We start from the raw sequence: 22,437 nt of genomic DNA, 5'->3' as shown, positions 1-22,437 counted from the left end.
ATGAGCTCAGTAAGCATTCATAATCAAATAAGTGTTGTCACTAATGACAAATACAACATAATGCCAATAGTTTCCTTCCCCCTTTAGTTGTTACTTGTACAAATTCCTCCTTGAAGTTAGCTTTAACTTCTTCTTCAATTTTAAAGTCCATTTTACCTGGTTGCTCTTCTTTTATTAATTTACATTTATTCTCAAAATTATCAATGTTTCTTCTCCATAAGAATTGGGCAAAAGCTCTAGACTTCACAAAACTTTCATCATCAATAAACTTTTTGGTAGGTTGTGCTATCATAGGATATATCTCTTTACCTTGATAATCTCCACTAGTAAGCTCAAATGATGGTATATGAGGTTCTTGTTAGAAATAGGGATTACTAAGAGAGAGGGAGGGCGGGGGGTGGGTGTGAATCAGTAATCTACAAACTTTAGTCATGAACTAGATATTATTAATTACTTTAAACCATGCATAACAAAATAATGCTGAATATTAATAGTAATAATGCACAAAGATAACTCATAAAACCATTTTTTTAAACTAGGGAAACCCTGGCCAAGGGGAAACCCCAGTGGGGATGATACCCACTAGATGATATACTGATATATAAGTTCCTTATTAGTGGATGTACCCTATTAGGTGTTAATGAGAAAATTTAGTATAAGTAGTCTCTGTTAGGAGACTTTCAATCCCTATTAGGAGATTCCAACCTTGTTAGGAGTTGTAGGGTAATGTATGGAAGATGAGCCCACTACCTAAACATACAATTTCAACTACAAGAAGAACTCACTACTCAAAAAAGTAATTTACTATTATTTTCCATCCTCCTCTAATCTCTAATCTTCAGCTCAATCTCAGATCACTAGATAGTTCATACAAAACTTTGCATATATCACTTTCACAAAAAAAATTTCACTTCACAGTAATATAAACTCACAAGTTCGTACACTTCATACACCAAGATTCCACATTTCTTATCACAAGAAGTTCCTTACATAAATACCATGCCTTTACATTAAATATTGCTAGGACACCTAAGACCACATTTCACTTTTCCAAGTTAGAGTAAACATCTAGGATGTCGGTCCTAATTCGTTAAGTAATTGTTTTGTAAACGAAACAATTATTTCATGTTGTTTTGTTGTCTTGCTTCAACAAAATATGATTAACTCTGTTTTGTATAGTTTGTAAAAACTTTTAAGGTTATATACATCATCACCAACATGTATACTATCTCCATTTAACTTCGCTTGCTATAATATGGTGTCTGCAACATGTTATAAACAAAACAATACACTGTTGTAAACCAAATCCTATACTTAGACAATTTTCTGATAACCAAACACTAAGTACTTTTATTTCCAAGGTTTCTTGTCAACATCTACATCATGTGTTCCCATTAATGAAAACAATTACATATCACAATTAGCCAGTTGTCAACAATCTCCCCCTTTGGCATTGATGGCAACAAAATTGGGAAAATTGGCTAAGTGAAAAAAACAAACTATCAAAATAAACATTACATCTATTATAAATTTACAACTTTACATATATACTCCCCCTTACAATATACTTCATACTTTGCATGTCTTACTCCTAAAAATCTCAATATTCTACTTTCCAATTTTCTCTCCTTTTACTCTCCCTTTAACATCAATGACAAAGGTCACAAAATGTCAATATTCCATCCAAAAATTGTCAAAACTTTTGTCCTTGCCTTTATGCTGAAATAATCTTCATACAATCATCAAAAATAGTTTTCAAACTCTCCATAACTTTATTCCATGTCTCTTTGGTAGACTTAGCTGATGTGTGAATTGCACATAATGCATATGATGCAGTCTCAATTGCATTGATATCTAAATACAAAAAAAATGTATATGTGTCTGTAACCTTGACACATTCTTCTAGTTGCTTCTTGACAAATGATAACTTTAGAGTAATAGATTCTCTAAAACCAGATGTTCTCTTCAATATCTACTCTTTTTGAAGTTCCAATTTCTTGATCTCATTGTGAACACTTGAAATTTGACTCTCAAAGTCATCAACTTTTCTAGATGAGTGCTAGATCTGGCTGGATAAAGCCTCTAGCCCACTCATCTTTGCCTCTATCTAACTATCAATGTCCTTAGTCAATTTGTATGATAAGGTACACTTAACATACAAAGTTTTCCTTTCTAGCCGACATTTTCAAAGTTCTTTTATGCATGCATCAAGATTGACTAAGTCATTCTTGATATTCTAGCAGATGGTGCTAAACACGTTAGCATCATGGGAAATTTGAGCTTTTTCCTCTACAACATTTAGAAAATTGGTAAACTCTTCATGAAAATACTTTAGCACTACTTGTGCTCTTAGTTCGGGATCTAACTCAGTGTTTTGTATTGTCAAAGTACTGAACAATCTATTAGTCATTTCCATTAATGATCTTTGTAAACTCTTTTCTTTCTTATTCTTCTATAGGAGTTTGGATAAGGATGAAATTAGATTAGTTTGATCATCATCATCAGTGGCCAAACTTGCAAGAGAGAGCAGAGTAGATGAACTAGATGGCTTAGTCTCATCCTCCCTCTATTTCTTTGTTGCTTCCTTAGCTTTCCTCTCTTCCTCTTCTTTCCTTTCCTTTTCTTCTCTTTCTTTCTTCTCTTATGATCTTTTCCTCTCTTCTTCCTCTATTTTCCTTTTCCTTTCTTTTTCTTCATATCTTCTATTATCTTTTCCTTTCTTTATTTTCCTTTCATCCTTAAGCAATTGTTGCTTGGTTTCCTCTATCTTCTACTTTTCAATTTCTAATAGCCTCTTCTCTTCCTCAATTTGTTTCAACTTATCTTCAACATCCTCTATATCAGCTACATTTGGTTTGGAACCACCAAATGGATTGGTATCATCAATGTTAAGAGTAAAATTAGTTTGATCAATCTTAATGGTATCACCACTTACTAATACTTTCGCAGTTCTAGGAGCTAGACGAGTTGTTGTTTGTGATTCTGACAATATCTAACTGATAGTTGTTTTTCTCTCTTTTCTCAACTTATCCTTCTCACCACCCATAAATAAGAATGGCCTCAACTTATTCCTTAAGTATGGTTCGAGGTTATTCAACAATCTCTTAATCTCATCTACATCATCAGTCTTATAGATTTTCCTTAGCATAGACTTCCGAAGTTCAAGGTCTTCTTCCCTTGCTAAAGTCCTCTTCTCTATAAGGTTCACTACTCCTTTTATATCCTTCATACTTAGATCATTCACAATGATATGTCTTACAATAGAGATATCAATTTAATCCTTCTCAAAATTATTATATAGATCATAAAATTTGTTAATCTAAACAAAGTTTCCCTCATTCGCAATCATTGTGTTTATCTTTTCAATCTTTGACTTTCATGGTTCTCGAGCTTTTCCTACTGCTTGTTTAGGTGGAGTCACCTTTTTAGCTTTCTTGGTTTCCTATTCCTCAACTTCTTCATCACTACTAGATTCAATTGTCAACAATGCTTTATGCTTCTTACCAGGTCCTGAAGCCATCTATTTGAGTCTCTTAGTATTTGTTATCACTGCTTCAACCAATTTCTCTGATTTTCTCTTATGCTCACTAGGTTGAACATTAGATACTACTGCATAAGGTATACTCTATCCTAAATTTGTCTCAGCAACTAAAATTGACAAGGGTTGTATATTCAATAAACCTTGTTTCATAGTCTATCTCATAGCCTTAGATTCACTTTTTGTCATTCTGGCCTCAAATAATGCCTTCTTCATACTTGACTCAACCTTCTTGTGAGATGTCTTTTCCAAGGTTGCTTGATACGCATGTGGTGTGATCTCATCAAATGTTCCAAATCTATACTTTACTTTATGTTTCCCAGAATTCAATAACAAATCAATGTAGACAACTACAACATCATCACTTAATTCATACCTCAAAGGATCCAAAAATGTTTCCTAAGGTTCTAGTGCTTAAATGTATGTATAGTCAGTGTCAACTAGAATACATATGTCCTCCTTGAACCTATCCACAATTATAGGTGAGATCCTAAACCTTTGTTTCATCTTATTTTGGAATTTTTTCATAATCAGATTACCACTTTCTAATACCTTGTCTATAGGGTGTCTTCTGCATACTTCTGATATATTTTCCATAGTGCATCTATCACTACTCATTATATCTTTTACTAAGAAGTAGGGAAATCTCTTCATCACATGAAAAAATATGTGATTAATCAATGATTGGAATCTAAACATACCATTATTTGTCCTCTTGATCTTTTCAAGGTTCTCTAAGAGTTGCATTCCCAGAATTTCACTCAAATTCACCCATTCTTTCTCAACACAAATCTTGTAAGTTGCATATATAAATCCTATTGAAAGTTCATCTAACTTAGAATTTGCACAAACTGAATAAGCTATTATTCTACTAAGAAATTTCACATCATCTTGCTTGATGGAGCTAATTACCATAGCCTTCCCATTGTAAACTACCTTACTATAGCTTTCTACTTTCTTCTTAACTAGTTTCTCTTCTATGGGTACACTACCTTGTTTACTAAGACCAGTCACTTCATGAATGAGGTTGATAGAGATGTTTACTACATTATCTTGTATCTATAACTTTCTATCATGTATCCTACTCAGTATAATTTGAGTCCATTCATTTGTATCTAGTTCACAGTAGAAATGATACTTAAACAAGTCCAATTCACTTAAAAGTTCAAATCCAAGCTTCACTATCATGTCATGATTAAAGACCAATTCCATATCCTTATTCATATATTCACTTCCAATTGACTCAAACTTGTAATTAAAATAGTTTTCTACATCTTCCACATAGACTATGTTGTTTGGGGTGATAGACAATGCAAAATTAGGGTTTCTATCACTAAGTTTTATGGAAACTACCTTAAACTTAAGTCTATCCTCATTCTCAACACTATGAACAACTGACATATCCATAATTATTATCAATAATATCCTTTACGAAACAACTATTATGGAAATGATAAAATACATTTTTTTGAAAATAAGGTTTGCTTCAAAATTGCTCTAACAAGTCACTTCTGGATGCTCTTCATTTTGAATGTGTTTGTAATGAAGTAAAATTCAACTATGTACTCCATTTAACCATCAACTTGAAACTTTCATTTATTGTGTACTTCACAAATATGAAAAATCTATTATTTACATTCTACAATCAGATAACTGTCCTGAATCATCTATCCAATCTTGAAATGTCAACTGAAGTTTACTACAGCCTCCTTTCATTATAAAAATCATCCTCAAGACTTCGCATCACAAAATTCTCTGCAAAAATGTACTTTTAATCTTTTGCTACATAATTATCCTTTTCTGTAGTACTAGTAACTCTGAATTTCATCATAACTTGTTTAGATGAGCTCTAAATCATAAGCGAGCTTAGGTACCATCTAAACACAACTAGATACACCCTTTTCCAACTTCTCTACCTCTAATTTAGTCTCTTATTGAAGTTCTCAAATTTTGATGTTGTGAACAAGCTTAATTCAACTTGATTGAATCAAACTCAACAACTGACTTTGATCTTTCTGTCTCATCATCATTTAACTTTTCTTTTGAGATATCTGTTCACAAATGCTTCATCAAGTTCTTCTCAAAGTTTTCTCACAATGTTTCTTTGTTCTTCATTTGTTAGATCCAGAGTCCTTTTTATGGTTCCTTCTATCATACCTTCTATTTCTAAAGTTTCTTCCATTTTTCCTTCTATCTTCGAAGTTTCTATCCATTCTATAGTACTTCATTGTGTTTTTGAAGTTATTGCATAGCTAACATATAGGTGCTTTGCTTCTAGGATATTGTTGATCATTAGGTGCATGACAATTCTAAGCAATGTGTCCTAAGTTATTACACTTATAACACACGATCTATCTTATGTCATCATAAAGTATTCTTTCACTTGATTTCCTTTCATTGGATCTTCTTCTATCTGCAGGGTTAGTGTTTCTAGACATTCTACTATTTCTTCTATCATTTTCATACTTAGGTTTCCTACAATCAATTGCATTATGACCCATACCATGACAATTATGACAATAAAATTCCTTAACATGATTAAATGACTTATTAGTACAATCTCTTTTCATATGACCTATTTCATTACATAAAAAGAACTTACCTCTAAATTCATACCTGGTTTCCTTAGGAGTTTCCACTTGCTTTAGTTCTTCCAAGATTTCAACTTCCTTGTTTTTCTCAATTTCTTTAGGTTTCTCAGAAGATTGACTAGATTCAATGTTATCATAAGATTTGTCTTTTTCTTTTGGATCTAATCTAATCTTAGGTTTCTTTACAAACATGTTAATTAGATAACCAAGACTAGTCTTGTCATAAGAAGGTCTCTGTATTTACATAGAATAATCAAGATTTTCTCTACTATAATAAAGTTTCTCAAGTTGTTGTTTGCACTGTGTCAATTCACCTTTCATAATAGTATTGTACTTATAGAGTTCTTCATGATCTTCTTTCAATGTTTCAAACTCATATTTTTTCTTTGCCAGACTTGCTCTTAGACCTACATTTTTGGTCTTCAAATTAGATTCAACTTTGCTAGGATCATTTCTCAAAGTCAACTTCAGATTTGTAATCTTCAACTCATGCTTCAAGATCTTGTATTGTATCTTCAACTTTCAATAGTCATCATCAATAGTTCCAGATTCAGTAGATTCAAGCTTTGATTTTAGATGTTCAATCTTTTCCTTTAACTGACCAATGTATACTTTGGAGTCTTCATATATGTCCTTCAACTTATTTCTTTCTTTAGTAAGGAGATCAATTTGTTCAATAGCTTCTTCGAGGTTCATCATCAATTCTTCCATATCCATAAGGATCTTACTCAAGTTGTTAAGCCTCTTCAATGTAACTGTGCTTTGATACCAATTGTTAGAAATAGGGATTACTGAGAGAGGAGTGAATCAATAATCTACAAACTTTAGTTGCCAGCCAGATATTATTACTTACTTTAAACTATACATAATAAAGCAATAAAGTAATGTTGAACAATAATAGTAACAATGCACAAAAGTAACTCATAACACCATATTTTGTTAACTAGGGAAACCCTGGCCAAGGGAAAACCCTGGTGGGGATGATACCTGTTGGAATATTCAAATATGGAAAGAATACTTATGACAGGGGGGGTGAATCAGAAGTATTACATTTTAACCAATAAAACTTTTAACTGAAAGTAAATTGCATGCATATAAATACATCAAGTAAACATGAAACTAAGAGATGCATCAACAACTCATAACACTAGAATTTGGTAACCCAAAAACCCTCTAGGAATAAGAATGTAAAAAATGGGGTGGGGATGATACCCACAAAAATTACTATAGCAATATTGTTCAACCACTTCTGATGGTCTGCCCTGTTAAAGGCCTACCCTATTAAAGGCTTTACACTGTATTAATAGTGACCTGGTTAGAGGCTTTACAAATACTTTACATGAAGTGTCACTCTGTTAAAGGATTTAATCGCCTAATTAAAGGATCTTCGAAATAGCTGTTAAGCTAACCTATCACCATAGGATTTTCATTCTAATAAAATTGCTAGAATGTATTAGGTATAATGAACCTGATAGATTACAATCCTTGATTGTTGAATGCAGGCACCTGTTCCACTTTCTCTGATCTTGATCCTTTTGTGATCTGATAACCCTCACTTTTGAAAATAGATTTCCTTGTGCACCCTTGTATGTCCACTCATATATTTTGCAATGAAATTTTTTCTTCCTTATAAAGACATTTTAGGATTTAGGGTTAGGTATGGATCTATGATCCATATTCAATCTCCATTTTTTGCTTATTATTTGCATTTCTTCTATTAGTTGCATGCCTTTATCATTTTTCTTATTGGCTGCATGTAGATTTCATAGGAAAGATAAAAGATTTGATCTCATCATTAAATCCTTTGAGATTTACCTTATGTTGGCTACAAAAACTATTTGCATCATAGTTTGTGCAATTACAAACTCTTATGTTGATATTCTAATTTACTCAGCTCCTGAAGTATTGCTGATACTCGGCACATGTTGTTTCTTGGATAGCTCAGCACCTAAACAAAATTGTATCACTCAACACCTTATGTTACTCAGTACTATTTAACACTCGGCACCTTATGTTTCTCGGTACTTGTTAACACTCGGCACCATGTGTTGCTCGGCACTTGTTAACACTTGGCACCTTATGTTTCTCAACACTTACACTTCACTTGGTATCTGATCTTCACTCGGCATCTAAAAACTACTCGGCACATGAAGATCACTCGACACCTGAAGTCTTTCCTAAGTCGGCATTTGTTGTGGCTCGGCATGCATGGTGTACTCGGCTCCAATATAGAGTAGGTAAGTGTTATTAACACTCAGGTGTCAAAAACCATTATGAGGTTAACAATCTCCCCCTTTGACATGAGTGACAAAAACACTTAACTGACCTTATGAGTACATTTACTAATCTGATTGGTATATACAGAGTTTAAAGAAAACTTGATGAAATTTTTTAATTTACAATATATACCTCAAAAAAAAAATTGTAACTCCCCCTGAGTTGATTGTACCTTATCTGTATATCAAGCTCCTCCTTTGTATCTTTTCTCCCCCATTAATTCATCTCATAATATCTGTATCTCCCCCTATTATATCTCTTTTCTCTCCCTTTTTTTTGACACTTATGTCAAAGAATGTTTAAGGGTTAAGACCATATTTAGCCAAAAATGTGTTGTTTACCTCCATAATCATCCCGAGAGCTACATCCCAATTGTTCAAAGCAATTTCCAGTGACTTGTACTGGATGGCAATCTCGGTAGCAAGATGAATAAATCCTTCTGAAGTAGAAAGATTTGAGTCTTTCTTGAGAATAGTTTCAGCATATACTTGCTCTTTATGGAGTATTTCTAAATGTGGGCTAATGGAGGACTGAGGTATATTAGTTTGGCCTTGATATTAGCCTCATCTGCTGTTAATATGGCTATTTCTTTGTGAGTGTGAAGTGATTGAGCAAAATGCTTGTCACTTTGAGTTGGATCATTTGGTAGTTGCATGCTTGAAATGTTTAAATTTCTTTCCAAGCTCAGTATCTTTTGGCTTGTCTCTTGTGTGAAGTATGAAAAATCACACAACTTTTTGTACAATGAGAATATATTTACAAGTACCTTTTTCACTTTGTCAATGAGCTTTGCTAATTGAACCTGTGAAAGTGCAATTTGACTTGATATTTGTTCATTTACTTTTCCTTGGAATTTTCTCTCTGACCATTCCATAAGTTTTGTATTTTTTTCTAGGTCTTCATTTGTCACCTGGTCAATAATATCTGATAATTGCTCCATGATATGCTTTGACTCATCTGGTGATTGCAAACTGAAGGCATCAATAAAGATGTCCTTAATTTTATATAGTGTTTGCTTTTGTTTATACTCCTTCCTGATTATCTCCTATCTTTTCCTCCTATTCAGTGCTTCCTACACCTCATTGATTTGATCAATGGTTTTTTTTTTTGAGTCATAGCCTGGTATGACTATCTCCTCATCTAATTCAGGGTCTCCATAGTGAAGTACCCTTGCAACTCTAGTAGAGGTAGATCCTGGAGCTGTTATTTGCAATGGTTGATGTGAAGGAGTTCCCGAGGTAGGAAAATCTATTATTGTTTGTATTGCCTCATGTTCTTTAGGGGTTTTCACTATTTCATCCTCCTTCTGTCTACCATGATCAATTATTGTAATTTGTGGAAGTGCACCTTGTGTTTGTGCTGTAGGATCAGATGTAATAGTTTGTCATGTTTGTTCTGTTCCTTTTTCTATAGCTGCACTTGGCTTCTGTCTTGCAGCATCAACTATGCTTGTTGGCATTTGAAATTGACTACTAGTAGTTGTAGAGATGATAGAAGGTGGTTCTTGTGGATTCACCTTATCTTTGATTGTACTTTCTACTAGTTTTTGCAATTCATCCATACTGACCAATACTGGATCTACACATAATATTTCTTATTGGGTAGATTGGTCAAGAATTCTTTTAAGATCTTCTCAGTTAATGGATTGATATTTTGACCAGAAGTATCAAGAACATCAGTAATAGTTACAGTGTCTACAGGTGAGATGGATGCTGGAGGAGGGCTAGGGGGTGGAAATTGTGTGTCTTGCACACTCTGATCTGGTTGTTGCTCTTGCTCAGTTGTTCCCATTATATCCTATTTTTGTGCCTCTTCTTCCTCTCCATCTTTCTTTTCTTTTTCCTTCTTCTCTTCTTCTCTTTTCTTTTGTTCTTCTTCTTTCCTTTCTTCTTCTCTTTTCTTTTGTTCTTCTTCTTTCCTTTCTTCTTCTCTTTTATTTTCTTCATCTTCTTTCCTTTTTCTCCTCTCCTCTATTGGTACAGCAACTTGTTTCTTGTATTCTTCTTCAAGAAAATCTTCAATCTTTTTGTACAAGTTCTTCCATGATTTCATTATTCTTTGAACAATCTCTTCCATCCTATTTTGGAGTATGAAGAATGCCCTGTATTTAGGTGTAAACCTATTATTGTGCCTTTTGACTGCATTCTTTACTTGTTCCTTAGTCAAATCTGACAATACACTTGTTAGAGTTGATTCCCTCATCTCCTTCTCCATTTTCAAACAGAAATGCCATCTATCTTCTACAATTTTTTACAGTTCTTTTGGCAATTGTCCATCTAGTTTAAGTGGAGTGTACTTGAACTGTGCCATCATTCCATAAACCGTTTCTTCTATCTTATTCTTCTCTTCTTTAGTAAATTTATTGAAATCAACTTTATTTAAATTACTTAAGTCACCATTTCCAATCTTTTTACATAAGGTATCAACTGAAGAATGGCTTACCTTTTCAGATTGGTCTTCTTCATCAGTATCAGGTTGAGCCACATATCTTCTTCTTTTCCTCAGCTCTTCCTATATTTCCTTGATTTGTTCCTTCTTTGTAACTTTCTCTTTGGCCTTTTGAGTGGAGGCCCTTGTTGCTGCTCATGTTGTTGGCTTTTGAGGTGATGGTGTGGCAGCTTTCTTTGATTTGGGCTTAGCTGGAGGTTGTTCTATTTCCTTTCTCTTCTTTGGCTCAGCTTTAGTTGGTGCTTCCTTGGCTTCTTCTTCCTCTGCACCTTCCTCCTTGTCTTCTCCAAGACCTTGAGTTAATTCCATTTTCGCTTGTTCTTGCTCATCGTCATCATCACTGTCATCTTCTTCTCCTCCTACTTCTGCCTCAATTTCTTTACCAAATTTCTTCTTAATCTTCTTTAATAATTTGTCTTTCTTCTTCAATGTGGAAGTAGTTTTTAATTCCATGTTTATCTTTGATCTTACCACATCATAAGTGCCAAAATGTGGAGCACTTTTATCTGTTTCTTCTGCCAATAATGCAGTTATTGTTGTAGATACCTCATCAATATTAATTTCATATCCAAATGGCCTTAGCCATCTTACCCTTGGTATCACTGCTTGAATATAGGTAAAATCAATGTCAACTAAGAAACATATATCATTAGTATGTTTTTCCACTAAGAAAACTGGTATCCTTGATCTTTGCTTCATGGATTTCTTGAAATCCTCAAAATAGCTTGTCATCAAGGTATCAAAATTTTCTCCCATTTGTTCTATGTATTCATTGATTTGGGCAATGATGGTTCTGTCATTCCTCCATGCCACTTTGCCAAAAGAAGGAAACTCATTCTGAACATAAAAGAATATGCAAACTAGGATTGCTCCAAATTTTCATTGAGTGCCCTTTGTTCTTCTTATGGCAGCTAGGTTTTCATTGATCTATTGTAGTTGCAGTTCTGCAAGATCATAAGTATGATCTTTTTTCACCAATTTGTAGCCTACATCTACTGCAATACATGGTACACTGTTGAGTCTACTAGATTGGTAGAATTTATGGGCGATGACTCTAACAACAAACTCAACTAGAGGATCCTGTATGGTGTGAATTGTCATTCTTTTTTTGTTCCACTGGGCACCAGTGTTCTTTTCAATAACCTCCTTTGATTCACTTCTCAAAGTTTTGAACCGATCTAGGGTTGGGTATCCTGTTACTCTATGTATGATTTCTTTTGTCAATTTGATGGGAGTATCTTCTAACCACAAATTTCCACCATTAATTTTGCTAAGCACAAGCCTAACCCATTCTGTTTTGAATACGGTGGGAAAGCTCAAAACTCAGGTTAAACCCTTTCTTTCAACAATTTTGAATTCATCTTTCAAGACTCCATCTACGCACAATTTTTCATAAGCTTGTCTTATTTCCATGTCTCTTAGGGCACCTATCTTACAGTTGTAACATTTTCTCACATCTTGGACCATTACAACTTTTGGGGGAATTTGGGAGAGAGCTCTGGCTGGGTCATTTTTATAGGCAACTTTAGGAATGGGTCAAAAATTGGGTTGCTTGACCTCATTTGAAACTAACTGAACTTCAAACGTTTCTTTATCCTCAATTTTCTTCGAACTTGACGCCATTCATGCAAACTAGGGTTTTCACAATAAAAAGATACAAAATTGTGTAGCTCGGCACAAATGAAAATACCTTAAGATCGATGAAAAATGTGTTGAATGAGGTTGTAAACTGCTTGAAATACTGGATTCTTGCTATGACATCGCTCAGCTCTCTTTCTTCTTCTTTTCTCTTTGATCGTGATGAGTAAAACTAATTGAAATCACGATAATATACCCTATTTCCATCGCATTAAATGCTCAACTGCCAACTCGACTTTCGAAGAAATCTTGACCTAACTCAGCTTGTACTATATTTTCACTTTGCTCAGATTCCATTCGAGTTAACCAACTCGGCATTAGTTATCAACTCAATCACTATTAGGAGCTCGGCATGTGTTGGAGTTTAACTCGACATCCAAAGATATTTCAGCAAGAACATTTAGATTTTCTCTTGACATCTTGTTTCATGCAGATTTATACTTAGCATGGCTTCTTTGTCTTGGGACTAATGTGTGATATAACTTTGTATATCAGTCCAGTATACTTCTTATCCTTAGTTTGATGAGGTGTGATCACTTGACCCATTGGGTGAAGTGATCCCTTCGCTTGATGTGTTGCAATCATCTTTCTTTTTCCAAGTCTTATTCATTTGCCCCCTTATCTTTTCGACATTGATATTTTATTTTCCCTTGTTTTCTTCAGTCTTGGGTGTCTTTGATCTTGTAGGACAGTTTCTACTAATATGACCAATTTTCAAACAACTAAAACATGTAGTTTGATTCAACCATCTTTTGTAGTTCCCTCTGAAATGTGTTCTTATGTAGTTTTGTGGTATATGTCCATATTCTTCACAATAATGACAACTATACCTGGTATTGTAATCCCAATGATAATGACTTTCATTCCCTTCTATTTTTGCTGGTTGATTTGATGTCCACATAGGTTTTGACCTACACTCAAATGCCCTATGTCCATACATTTTGCAATTATAACAATGTCCATCAAATCTCTGAGTCCTTGTGACATTGGATCTGCAATTTTGTGTCATATGTCCTTGCATGTTGCACTTGTGACAGAAACTCTTATTTTTGGGTGTGTTTGATTGATTGAATCTTCTACTCCTGCACACATTAGTTGTATGCCCCTTCTTATTACAGTAATGACAAGTGGGATTTGAATTCTTACCTTTGTCACTTCTTTTTTTAGCACTCTTTGATGATTCCCCAACTTCAGTGCTATTGTATCCTAGTCCTGATGTATCATGGGCAGATTTTGGGGATTTCAACAACTGTTCAAAATACTTGATGGCTTCACTTGACTTGTTGAGATTCTCTGCTACCTCTTTTTCTTTGTTCAATTCATTCTGCATCTTTAAAGTAGAGATCTCAATATCTTTCACATTGAGTTCATGATGAAGGTTCATCATTTGGGAAAGTGTATCCATTTGCATGTTTGAGATCCTTGTCAATTCAGTACATTTTTCTTCAAATCTGTTTGCAAGATTTCTTTTGTCATTTTCCATCATAAATTTATCTTCAACTACTCTTTTCTTGTGTTCAGTGATTTCACATATCATTATGGCCTGTGACTCATGTTCCATCTTGAGAGATCTTATCTCATCTGCTTGAACTTTATTTTTCTCCATTAGTTATGCTATTGTTGCATCAAACTCTTTAGTATCTCCGTTGGAAAATATGTTGGTGGTATCAATCTTCTTGTAGTGTATATCATTTTCAGCTATGGCTAGATCCTTTCTTTTTTTTAATGAGTTTCTCAACTTGTTTCTAAATTCCTCCAAGCTATGTAGAGCAAGTTGCACATCTATCACCTAATTTTCAATGATCTTTCCAAGTTTGAAAGCTTCCATCTTTAGATCTTTTCCTCCAAGCTGTTAGGCTTTTTCTTGTGAGAATCTGGATGCTCTGATACCAATTGTTGGAATATTCAAATATGGAAAGAATACTAATGAGAGGGGGGGGGTGAATTAGAAGTATTACACTTTAACCAATAAAACTTTTAACTGAAAGTAAATTGCATGCAACTCATAACACTGGAATTTGGTAACCCAGAAACCCTCCAAAAATAAGAAGGTAAAAACTGGGGTGGGGATGATACCCACAAAAATTACTACAGCAATATTGTTCAACCACTTCTGATGGTCTACCCTGTTAAAGGCTTTACACTGTATTAATAGTGACTTGGTTAGAGGCTTTACAAACACTTTACATGAAGTGTCACCCTATTAAAGGATTAAATCACCTAATTAAAGGATTTTCAAAATAGCTGTTAAGCTAACCTATCACCATAGGATTTTCATTCTAATACAATTGCTAGAAAGTATTAGGTATAATGAACCTGATAGATTACAATCCTTGATTGTTGAATGCAGGCACCTGTTTCGCTTTCTCTGATCTTGATCCTTTTGTGATTTAATAACCCTCGCTTCTAAAAATAGATTTCCTTGTGTAGCCTTGTATGTCCACTCATATATTTTGCAATGAAATTTCATCTTCCTTATAAAGACATTTGAGGATTTAGGGTTAGGCATGGATCTACGATCCATATCCAATCTCCATTTTTCGCTTATTATTTGCATTTCTTCTATTGGTTGCATGCCTTTATCATTTTTCTTATTGTCTGCATGTAGATTGCATAGGAAAGATAAAAGATTCAATCTCATCATTAAATCCTTCAAGATTTACCTTATGTCAGCTGCAAAAACTGTTTGTATCATAGTTTGTGCAATTACAAACTCTTATGCTGATATTCTGAGTTACTCAGCTCCTAAAGTATTGTTGATACTCAGCATATGCTGTTTCCTGGATAGCTCGGCACCTAAACAAAATTGTATCACTCGGCATCTTATGTTACTCAGCACTTGTTAACACTCGACAACTTATGTTGCTCGACACTTGTTAACACTCGGCACCATGTGTTGCTCGGCACTTGCTAACACTCGGCACCTTATGTTGCTCGGCACTTACACTTCACTCGGCATCTGAAAACTACTCGGCACATGAAGATCACTCAGCACCTAAAGTCTTTCCTAACTCATCATTTGTTGTGGCTCGACATGCATGGTGCACTCGGCTCCAATATAGAGTAGGTAAGTGTTATTGGCACTCAGGTGTCAAAAACCATTATGAGGTTAACAATACCCACTAGATGATATACTTATATACAAGTTCCTTATTAGAGGATGGACCCTATTAGGAGTCAATGAGAAAATTTAGTATAAGTAGTCCTTATTAGGAGACTTTGAATCCCTGTTAGGAGATTCCAACCTTGTTAGGAGTTGTAGGGTAATGTATGCAAGATGAGCCCACTACCCAAACATGCAATTTCAACTGCAAGAAGAGCTCACTGCTCAAACAAGTAAATTACTATTATTTACCTTCCTTGTTTGATCTTTGAACTTCAGCTCGATCTCAAATCACCAGATAGATCATACAAAACTTTGCATATATCACTTTCACAAAAGTTCACTCACTTTGCAGTAATATAAATTCACAAGTTCACATCCTTCGTACACCAAGATTTCACACTTCTTATCGCAAGAAGTCCCTTGCATAAATACCATGCCTTTACATAAAATATTGTTGGGTCAGCAAAGACCACAATTCACTTTTCCACATTAAAGTAAACATCTAGGATGTTGGCCATAATTGGATAAGTAATTGTTTTGCAAACAAAACAAATTTTTCTTGTTGTTTTGTTGTCTTGCTTCAACAAAACACGATTAACTCTATTCCATACAGTCCATAAAAACTTTTGAGGTTATACACATCATCACGAACATGTATACTATCTCCATGTAACTTTATTTGCCATAATATGACATCAACAACATGTTATAAATAAAACAATACACTGTTGTAAACCAAATTCTATATATAGACAATTTTTTGGTAACTAAATGCTAAGTATCTTTATTTCTAAGGTTTCTTGTCAACATTTACATCATGTGTTTCCATTAATGACAACAATTACATATCACAATTAGCCAATTGTTAATAGTTCTTCAGGCAGTCCTTATTCAATGTTAGCAATTGTTACCACAATGTCCCTTTCCCCTCCAATTTGTCTTAGCAGTTCCCTCAAAGATGCTTCATCATCTATTCTAAGTGGAGTCTGGGTAGGTGAATATTCTTCAACATGAAAAGAAGATCCTATCTCCAAATTTTTCTTCTTAGGAGCATATGTATCAGGTGGGCTTTCTGATCTTGGTCTTTTATATGGAGGAACATATCATATATTCTTGACCACTATATACCCAGCTCTTTTCTACAATGTATACTACCTCGAGGTCATAATCATTCTACTTGCCAACCTCGTCTCCACCTCAATAGCCTTGTCTAGGTATGCTTGTGTTATGATTTCTTTCTTCTCATTCGATGTTTGCATAATCCCAGCAAAATTGTCCATCAACATATCTATTTTCATATCCCAATATTTTCTATCTAATAGGGGATCATAACCAGGCTCAAAAATATTTATAAAGTCTAGGACTTTACTGTAAACTATCCATTTTTCTTTTCTAAGCTCTTGTTCTTGCAATGAGAACCTATTTCTAATTATGTCCTCAAGAAAGTATATAGTTTTCTTTTGAACTTTGGCCTTACCCCTTTCTCTAAGGAGGTCATAAAATCCCTCTGAGTCTACAAAACAAGCATGGGACTGAACCATCTGATATATATCTAAGAACCTCCCCAAGTTTCTCCATCCCTTTTTAACAAAAACAAAATTATGAACAATAGTAATTTGTGGAAAGAAAGTACCTTTAGATTTACCAAGAAAATCCCTCTCCTCAACTAATCCAATTTTCCATAATATTTCAACAATCCCTACTTTCAAAGGCACTTGGTATGGTAACACATATGGTTTTCCTAAAAAGCCATAAACTCTAAAAATAGTGAAAACAACATATGGAATAATATCACCCCAATTATGGCTTACCAATAGCCCTTTAGCATGGTCTTTATGTCTTATTAACTCTAATAGAGATTGTGGTATCCTAGGGTTCTCCCCTACTAACAACATTATGAGCCTAGAAGAAAAATATCTATCAAACCTAACAAAGCTAGCATCGGTTACCTCCCATGTCATGTCTGCACACCATAATTGCATAGGGAGCTTCTCTCCATCTCTTTCTAACTCTAGTTTCATCTCCTTGGAGAAAAAGGTAACTCCTTTGTATAAGCATATATACATTAGCACAGAATATCAGTAGAAAGGCTTGTCAACCTTAGCCTTTTTCATTCCAATCAAGCCATTATGAATTTCTTTAGCCAATTAAGTAGAAAAATCAAGAATTGAACTAATTCTATATTGAAAAGTCTGAGTAATAGTAAAAGCAATAAAGCCTGGAATGTGATCTTGTTCATCCATACCAAAAATATTACAAAGAGAAAAATACAAGGCCTGTGCCCTAAGGTTAAAGTATTTTTTCAATAAGGGATCCGGGGTATTTTGTGTGACTAAGGGCAATCATCCAATTTTTACAAAATGCTCCTATAATGGTCCTCCCTATAGATATATCTTGTGTGCATCATACCTTCCCTAGAGGTCTTCCATATCTATTTTTTCATGAACTGCATGATTAGGGTTTAACTTAAAAACCTCTCTGATTAATTCTAGTGAAACCCTAAATAGATTATCACCCACATGGTTCTTTATGATCTTGGTAATTGGATCATACTCTTTTACTATTACTGCTAATAGATCATCATCAAAAAATACTCCTGAAATAATGAATTTTCCTATATTGAATTCCCATACATTATTTACTAGAGTATCTAAATTTCTCTCTACAAACCATTTTTGGAAAGCCCTAATCATCCAACAAAAATTTTTGCATCCCTTAACTAGTTTGCTTTGTCATAGAAATTCTCACCGACTAGTAACCTAGGGCTTTTTGGAATAAATTCTCTTCCTCTAGCTAATTCAATCATTGATTGTGGCATTTGCTCCAAAAAATCATCATGAATTTCCCTCTTCAGGTAATCTACATTTCCTAAAAAGCCTTATGTGGGGTCATTTTTAAAATTTAGCCTAATGGAATTACAATTTCACAAATTTTAAGAAGTTCAGATGACTTATCTACCTTTTCATTCTTTTTTCTCTCTGTAAATCACTTTGCAATTTGTTGAAAACCTTGAAAAGTCTTGTCATTAGCTCTGGGAATCATTGTGCTATACAAATTTTGTAATCTTTTTACTCAATAATGGAGAATTGGGAATTTAATTATAGCATTAAGCTCACATGAGACATCATTGATAAAATTTAATGCTTCAACAATCAAATTTTGCGTCGCACCATGAAGTTTGAAACTTAACCGTCGATCATAAAAATTCAGACAACTTGATTTGAACTTAAAATGGTTGGATTAACCTTTTTTGGAGATTTCCTCATGTCATCAGGGTGCATTCCCACATTTCATAATATTCAATCATTTTCACGAAGTGGTGAAGTGTCAGTCATCTATCTTCTAAAGATTGATGATCATGAAAAATCCTTCTATGTTCATAATTATGGCTTCAAAATCACGTGCCCACTAGTATAATCACTTTCTAGCTCAACAGACACATAGATCATCCTACCAATCATCATGTACCATGTCAATATGCTTTTCCACCCTGGCATGACTAGGCAACCCTCTAAGTAACTGGACCCACTTGTCCACATGGCAAGAAGGTGCTTCCCCGCATTAGTTAAAATTCATTCATTTTCATGTTGCAGAGCTACACCTTTCATTGATTTCCCCAAGGTCAACAGCGCACACATATCATGCCTTTTATGACCCAATCAACAAAAGAAACCAATAGAATGATGTATATTATCCAGCGTGTCTAAAAATTTCCAACTACTAATTGTACTATCACCTTTTTCAAATTGGGGGTGCATGACCTCATCCAAGTACATGTGTAAAATGGGCACTTTACCACATTAGTTAAACTTCTCACATCTCCATGAAGCCATAATACGCCTATCGTAGATCTTCCTAGGATCAACGGTGCAATGTTATAGTACCAAAAGATGACCCTAATGCTTAGCTCGACCAATGAAATTGTTTGAAATCCTCAACGTGTTCTGACAACTCTAAGAACATTCTAACACCTCCATTTCTTTGTGGTGCATTAAAAGACTATCATCACCAAAAGCTATGTGGCAAGCAGGCACTTACCCACATTTCATAAAGGTAGAGCAACTTCGTATTTTAGGCAAATGTTGTCCATTGATCCTTAAAAGATTGATAGTCATCAAACATAAACCTTGTAGTGGTTAAAATACCTTGGGAAAATACTAAGGAGATAACAAAGGTAAAACCATACTTCAAAACAAAGGTTTACAACAAAGGAGAATTAAATTTTAGAAAAGTAACTTACAAATAAATACGGGAAAATGTAAGGGATAAAACTTTAGGGCAACAAGCTTCCTGTGCCAAATTTTAAAACACCATTTTTTGAAATTTGAATAAAATTAGGGCACATAACAAGGGTATCATGAATTTTTTAATAATTTTATCTAGGTTTTAACACACCTCAAAAATTTTAGACTTTGGACTATTGGTCTTTCATTATGTGTAACAAAATTAGACTAGGTGAAAAACTAGACCAACACATAGCATGTTTCTAAATCTTTCAACAAGGAAAATTAGACCTTTTGGAGGCAATGACATGTTTTAAAATGTGCAAGTGATCAAAATTGCACCTTTTGGAGGGTGATGCACATTTTAAGTTATATTGCACATTTTGGATGCAAAGACATAAAAACTTACCTTTTGATGTAATGAGATAAAAAATGTCCACTTTTGATAGTCTTTTGATGTAATGACATCAAAAACTTCCACTTATGATTCCAAGTTGAAGTTTATATGCAGTGATATGTAAAATGTCCACTTTTTATGGATTTTACATATAATTGCATATAAAATGTCCACTTTTGATGCCTTAAATATGCAGACATGAAAAAAGTCCACTTTTGATGGATTAATACTTCTAAGTTGAAAATCATATGCAATGGCATGTAAAATGTCCACTTTTGATGACTTTAAGTGATTAAATAAGCACATGTCAATTTAAATTCATTAAAATATTACTTAAGTGGGACATAAATTATATTTACATATCATATTAATTATATAACATGTAAATACCATTTAAAAAGTAATATTTACTAGAGCATTTGATTTAAATGCTACAAATTAAATTGAACTATATTGTTAATATAGTCACTTAAGTGAAAAATCAAAAAGTAACTCAACTTAAAAAAAATAACATAAAGTGCACTATAGGTACTCTAAGTGAAAATTTAAAAAATAAAGTAACTTAAAACCATATCATAAAGTTAATTTAAGTTATATTTTCAAAATGTAAATGTCAAATTAGAAATATAACATGATATTTTTAATTCATGTTGTTGCATTAGAAATATCAACTTTTGAGGCATTAAAATGACCATATCTTTTAATTGCCAACTCTGATTACGCTCTAAGTTAGATCAAATCGAAGGGGAAACCAAAAGCCATGACTTGAGCAAGACCAAATGACTAAAAGCTAACAAACACACACTCAAAAGAGAAAAAAGGATGATGAAGGCCTAAAAAATCAAGCAAAGGCTTGATAGAAAACAAAATGAAAAAGACTTCACAAAAGCCTTTAGTAAAACAATTTGATATACGAATTGAAGTTGATTAATTGATCAACATTAAACAATTAAATATCAAACTAAACTTAGAGAAATGTGAAACTAGCTTGAAAAAGTTTCATACTATTACTAGCATTTTGTGATTACAAAATGCAGGACAACAACTGGCTTTGTCTGGGGAATGTTACTCATTTATTCTTGGAAACAAAGAGTGACATAGAATCCAATTCTCTAAGTGCCTTCATCTAATCCATTGGGCTATAGAGTTAGGTGACCAAAAATAAAACAAAATTAATGTGACTAAAGCAAAGAAAATCTAATAAAACAAAAATGTGCAAGCACACTTATTGAAAACAAAGAAAAACCTACCTAACTAAAACTAGCCAAAAATGCAAATTTTGGATGAAAGCATTTGCTAGCTCAATCAAATATCTACCCTTTTTTAGTAGCTTGTAGTACCTTTCATGTTCACATGCAACTTCATAGAGATGGAACATGAACAACTAGAGCAATGATGTCAAGGCCTGATGTAACACCTTGTAGAAGAGATGGAACAATTTGCTTCTTTAATATTAATCATGTGTACTATTGCTCCAAGAAAGGTTCATAAATTGAACCTACTCCTTTAGAACTAAACACTCTTTTTTGACATCTTTTTTGATAGAATTTTCATGTTCAGGTACATGTGGAATCTCTAGCTTTCCATTAGCTTCCAACCAAGCAAGATGTTGGATTGGACATCCCCTTAATTGAACAAATTTTGAGTTCTTTCCAACTGCAATTTGCTTGATTGGTTCATCAATCACCAAAACCTCAGAATGATCAAGAAAACCTCACTCATGTGATTTTAGGAAGCACATGCCTACACTGCATAGATCAACATACTCTTCACAAACTTCTAACTTGGGGAAGTCTTTATGGTTTATGAGAAGTTCTTTCTCAATCTTTAGGGTAAAATATTTTTGTAAAGTGTTCCTAAGTTCATGACCTAAAGACACAAATACATCATTTTTAGCTTGATTTGAACTTGCTTGCATGCCAACTTTTATGACACAACCATGTTGAACCTTGGAATAAATTTATTCCTTCCTCATCTTTTCATCACAATCCTTCTAAGACTACATACACCAGTTATGAGAGTTGCTAGCTATGTCTTCTTTTTTCTGGAAGAGAATAGCAAGATCACTAGCTTCAAACACATGATGTTTCATTGCTATCTTTGCTAAGGGTGCTTCAATTGCAAGCTTCTTAGATAGTGAAGCTACCTTTTTTTGATTACCAGTAATAAAACTATCAGGAATAGTTGTAAGAGACCTCCTTAGTACATCTTCATGAGAA

Source organism: Cupressus sempervirens, chromosome 3 (assembly GCF_028749045.1).
Source record: "Cupressus sempervirens isolate cs-2001-9-10 chromosome 3, ASM2874904v1, whole genome shotgun sequence".
NCBI lineage: Eukaryota > Viridiplantae > Streptophyta > Pinopsida > Cupressales > Cupressaceae > Cupressus > Cupressus sempervirens.
Note: the sequence above shows the minus strand (reverse complement) of the source record.